Raw genomic sequence first — 6,000 nt, 5'->3', positions numbered from 1 at the left:
GTGGGCTGGCGGCCACGGCGGCTGACGACGGGGTGGCGGCCAAAACCACCACCTCCCGCCTTCGGGCTGCGGTGGCGGAGCGGGCGATGGCCACGGCGGCCGGCAGTGGGGTGGCGGCCACGACGGCCACCGCCCTCCTTCAGGCCGCTGCGACAGAGAGGACGATGGCCCTGGCTTTCGACAGTGGTGTGGCGGCAACGGCTGCTGGCAACAACTGCCGACGGGCACCGACGGTGGAGCGTGTGGTGGGTGTTCCGCGTACACCCAACAAGGACACCACGCGCACTACACTACGCCGAGGACTGTGCCATCGCCGCGGTGTAGCCTCCCAGGTGGAGTTGTCCTATGATGACGGCGGAGTGGCTGAGCGACGACGATGGACCGGTGCCATTGGCGATTGTGGAAGAAGCAGACTAGATAAGCTACAGGGAGGGAGGGGAAAATGCGACGCAGGACTCACCGGCCGTGAGGGTTTTTATAGCAGGCCGGTAAGCATTGGGATCTTGGGGGATTTCATCGAGTCGGATGGATAGCTTGCACGGGAACAGGCTCACCGACGATTCATTGGCGCCACCTTTTGGCCAAAAGAACGCCCCCGCGCATTGCGCAAGCTTGCGTTGTAAGCCGTCTGCGGCAGCGGGGTGACAAGACGTGCAAGAGGAGGACGAAAGGCCACATACACATACAGTTAATAAAAAACGTTTGCGATTTAATTACCTACTATACTCCCGTCATGGTTTATAAGTATGATTTAACTAATAAAATACGAATGGATGTCACCAAAGATTATATAGTTGGATTTGTATTTGAACATAGTTTCCAATTATATAATTTTTATAACATGCATTAACATTTTGTTGGTTAAATTTAAGGCCGAAGTATGGCACAGAATATAAAGAGGACTATAGTGGTAGTACACGGCCACTCTCTACGCAACGAGGCAACTGTCGGCGGGCTTGTAGGCGACCATTTCCTGTGTGTTCAACTGCTCTATGCGTGTGGTTGCTTGTGGTTCAGGCGGCCACGGCGCGCTCTGCTCTCGCGTCCCGCCGCGCGCGCTCTACTCTCGCGTCCCTCCGGGTGCTTTGCCCTCGTCCTTGTCAGGACCCCGATTCTAGGTCACACCGATCTAGCCTGTAACACCTCATATCACTTTGCGGCCTCACGCACGGTATTCCCATGGGTGTCGCCTTACCATGGCCCGGGACCGTTTGCGTCTTTTGGCTCACGTATATGATAGTGTCGCTAGCATCCATATGACAGAGAACCCGGGTCGACATGACTAGTCATGAACCCAAAGTGGCACTAACTTATGGGGACAGGCATACATGAATCAACATCGAGCATGTCGGTCAGCAGCGTGCGAATCCGGGCTGTAGCACTGGGCTAACAGGACTTCGGGAACCCGGGCTGTAGCAGGCTAGGCAGGACTCCGGATGTCACCGCGTGACATTTCCCTGAAGGGACAGACATAGGAACGAAGTGAATCACATGCCGGCCAGTCAAGTGTTTCGGAGCAGTAGTGCTGGGCTAGCAAGACTCCGGTGAACCGGGCTGTAGCAGACTACTATGGCTCATGGAAGCACAAGACTACATTTCCCCATTAGAGAGGCTACCAAGGATAAACAACTAGGTTGTCGGATCCCACACATACCAAGCATTTCAATCATACACACAATATGCTCGATATGTGTAAATACAACATGGCATCACAACAAAACTCTACGACTCAAAGTATTTATTCAATAGGCTCAGAGGAGAGAGATATTACAAACATGGGTCTCATGACCCAACATTCAGAGCATACAAATCAAAGCACATGCGGAAGCTTAACATGTCTGAGTACAGACATCTATAAATGAAAAAAGGCTTGGAAGCCTGACTATCTACCAGATCCTGCCGAGGGCACAAGATCGTAGCTGAGGTATCAAGCTAAACATCGGAGTCCACACGGAACTACTAGCGAGACTGACGTCTCTCTGCAAAACATAAATTAAGCAAACGTGAGTACAACTGTACTCAGCAAGACTTACATCAGAACTAACTACATATGCATCGGTATCAACAAGGGGGGTGGTGGAGTTTAACTGCAGCAAGCCAGCTTTGACTCAGTGGCTAACCTGAACTACGACTGCAAGCAACTCTTTTGAGGTGGCGCACACGAGTCCACATATTCACCATATCAATACCCCACTATGGATCCACTCACGTCTCCGTACGAGAACGCCATCCATAGCACTCACGCTTATCTTGCGCATTTTAGAGTATCCACTTTCACTTGTCTATGAACTGTTATAGGCAACCCAGAAGTCCTTTACCGTGGACACAGCTATTCGAATAGATCATTTATAACCCTGCAGGGGTGTACTTCGTCACACATGTTTCCACCACTTAGCGTCTGCACACGACATGTGCTCGGCAGACTTCAAGCGAAAGCCGACGTGGGTGTATACCATGACCTGACTAACCGCACAAGTCTCTAGTCCAGGTTTATCGCCTATTCGGACTCCATCCGCGAGGAGATCCGGCCGGAGTTTCGCTCACAGTCGCAAACGATGTGTGTGCAGGGTTCCCGAGACACCAAACGGGCGCCCGATACACCGTGCCACGGTGTATCTACCGCATCATAGTGCAACGCACGGCCGCTAACACATATCCTGTAAACACCAGAAACTAGTTGCAACTCCTGGACAGAGGACGAGAGGGGTCAGTAAGTCGAGCGGGGTCATATTTCAGGGCCCAATGTGTGGTAGTAGTTGTTTCATGGATCACAAACACAGAACTCAGTTCCTAAGGACGGCTTCAATGAAACAACCCACCATGTACTCCTACATAGCCTCGCATCGATACCTTTACCAAAACATGTTCACACACTTAGCTCTCAACAGTAGGACATGTTCACACACCTCCGATTCATCCCCGATGAATCAGACCTGACACGACTCTATGCAATAGCAGGCATGACAAACAAGCATGAATGAGTAGGCACATCAGGGCTCAAACAACTCCTACTCATGCTAATGGGTTTCATCTATTTACTGTGGCAATGACAGGTCATGTAGAGGATTAGGGGTTCAACTACCGCAACAAGTAACAGATGAATCGTTGTTGTCCTAACGCAGTAAAAGAGAGCAGGAGCGAGAGAGTGGGATTGTATCGGAATGAACAAGGGGGTTTTGCTTGCCTGGCACTTCTGAAGATAGTATAGTTCTTCATCGGTGTCATCGATCAAATCGTCGGAACGTCATCTACTGAGAGGGGACAAACACTGGCAATAGAGAGGAAACACAATCAATGCAATGCAACAATATGATGCATGAATGTGACATGGCAATAATGTTATGATTTGCACTAATGCATCTAGCAACAATTTAAATGAAGTCCATATGGACCAAGGGTTCATATGCAAACTCCATATTTAGCATTTAAAATGCCATTATCATGTTTTCACTTATTCAATGGGTATAAGTTGGTTGATCATGCATGAAAGTAGCGTAAATGGATAGATTGGATTTTTTTTGATCATTTTTCATATATAGATCTTTTCAATCTGAGTTATGGATTATTTTCTATGATTTTTAGAAGTTTAGGATATTTCATAAAATAAATAAATCACTTTTGATTTATTTAAAATCCAGAAAACAGATTACTGCGTCAGCATTACATCACTGTGACATCAGCAGGTCAAAGGCGCTAGCCCAGGTCAAACCTGGCGGCTGGGACCCACACGTCAGTGAAATAACTAATTAACAGGGTTAAGTTAATACTAACTAAACTGTCAGTGGGGCCTGGGCCCGCATGTCAGTGACTTATTGGGTTAACTAAAAGTTAATTAGTGCTAAGCTAAAATTAGCAGGGCTCTAGGCCCACCTTTCGTTGACCCAGGGGAGTCAAACCCTAGGTCAAACGAGGTCAACTCGCCGGTGGTTTGACGCCGGCGACGACAGACGCGGCGGAGGGCTTCGGAAAACGCCCACAAGGCTCGGTTTTGGATGTGGGTTGCGGCTACGGAAAGCTGAGAGTCTCGCGCATCCAATGGCGGCATCGGCTGGAGCTGAGGTGGCCGGAGCTGACGGCGGCGAGCTCTTTTGCGGCCGCCGGAGTTCGGCCATGTACGGGTTTGGGGCTGCGGCATGCAAACGCGTGAACTGAGGTGCTAGCGAGGCACTATGCGGTGTGGTAAGCATGTTAGGTAGCACGGGATGACCAAATGGTCGCCGGAGCGACGCCGGCGACAAGCTCGAGCGGAGGCGAGCTTCGGCCATGGTGGAACTATGGCCTAGAGGGTGCAAACACATGGGGAAGAAGAGCGGTTCGAAGCAGAATCTCATAGCAGGGTCGGGGAGCAGGTCGGCAGCTCGGGGGAGGCGTCAACGGCGGCAAATCGACGGTGGCGATCCTCGGTGGCCGAGGAGGGGAATGGCGGAGCTGGCGTCAACCAGGGCTTCCGGCGCCTTCCGCCTTGGTGAGGAGGAAGAGGGGAACGAGGCGGGGCTTCTTGGCGCGTCGGCGAGGCGTGGGGTGGCCGGTGGCCGTGGTAGAGCACGGCGGTGCCCTCTGGTGCGCTCGAGAAGAGAGGGAGAGGGAGCCAGAGGAGGGGGGAGCTGCGGGCGTGAGAGAGAGAGGTCGGGGGGCGCGTGGCGACGCATGGAGGCATCCAGGGCGTCGCGGACGCAGGCAGCCAGGCAGGAGGTGGCTCGGGCGCGTGTGCGCACGCGGCAAGCACACGCTCTGCCTACTGGCCTAGGGAAGAAGACGACAGGGGAGGTGGAGGTGGGCTGGGCTGGCACAGGCCAGGCCAGGTGGGCTGCACAGTGCTGGGCCTCGAGGCTGTGGGTAAGCGCCAGGTAAAACCTTTCTCCTTTCTGTTTTCTATTTTAGTTACCGTTTTCTATTTGTTTCAATCTGTTTAGATTTAGTTCAAGCACTAAGTCATTTTTGTTTCTTCTGATAATTTTGCAGGGACTGAAAGGAATATTCTAAAGCCCCTCACAAAATAACAGAATTATTTAAGCATTAAATATATTTATAACATATATTTGCTCCAACTCAAATACAATATGAATTAATTCAAAAATCCATAAATGGCCAAGAAATATGCTCATCATTTTTGGCAGAGGTTTTCACCTTTATCATAAATCATGAACATTTTCAAAGGGCATTTTGGGGTCTTTGAAAAGATTTAAGTTTGAACCTGGTTGAATTTCATTTGCTGCTAGGGTTTATTATCCCCCATTTCAAGTTTAACTGAAATTTAGACATGATGCAACACCAGATGCTAGCACTAAGCATTGCCAGAACTAGGGATGTGACAGTCCCTCCACGCGCGCTGCCAGTGTTTGGGGCCGGCGCACGATCACGCACGTTCGTGTGCATGCGGTTGCGCCGGGCGCGGCGCGACGATGCAGTTACCCGCTGCAAAAACTGCCATGCGGACGCGCCAAGAATCCACACCGCCCGGACCCCTTTTATTCCTGCGGCCAGTTACCTTCATCTCTCGTCTCACATGACACAATAAGCACACCCATGAGGACACATACAGAGAGGACATCCAGTGGTTCCAATGACGCTCCCCGTGGCTCCAATGGCACTCCCAGCGGTCGACGACGACAACGGCGTGCAGTTCACCATGCAACATGTCGTGGACACCCACATGAGGTGGAAGGCTCTCTCGGTGGTGTACATGAACGATCCGGTCTCGGTGGAGAGCTCCATCCAAACTATGGAGCAGTTCCTTGCCGAGGACAAGTACCAAGTGGTCGGCTTCGACCTCGAGTACACCATGGGTCGTGCCGGGCACGATCAGAAGGTTGTCGTTGCCCAGTTGTGCGTGCGACATGACGTCCTCGTCTACCACTACCACCTGGCCACAACGCCTTCCGAGCATTTCTCCAGGTTTAGCAACAGCTCCGACTACAGTTTCGCTGCGGTGGACACCACCAACAATCTAAAAGCACTCAAGGTTTCGGGCTTGAAATTCCTGAATCTTGTCAACATCCA

The sequence above is a fragment of the Triticum dicoccoides genome, chromosome 3A, assembly GCF_002162155.2.
Source record: "Triticum dicoccoides isolate Atlit2015 ecotype Zavitan chromosome 3A, WEW_v2.0, whole genome shotgun sequence".
Classification (NCBI taxonomy): Eukaryota; Viridiplantae; Streptophyta; class Magnoliopsida; order Poales; family Poaceae; genus Triticum; species Triticum dicoccoides.
This window is presented reverse-complemented; position numbering follows the sequence as displayed.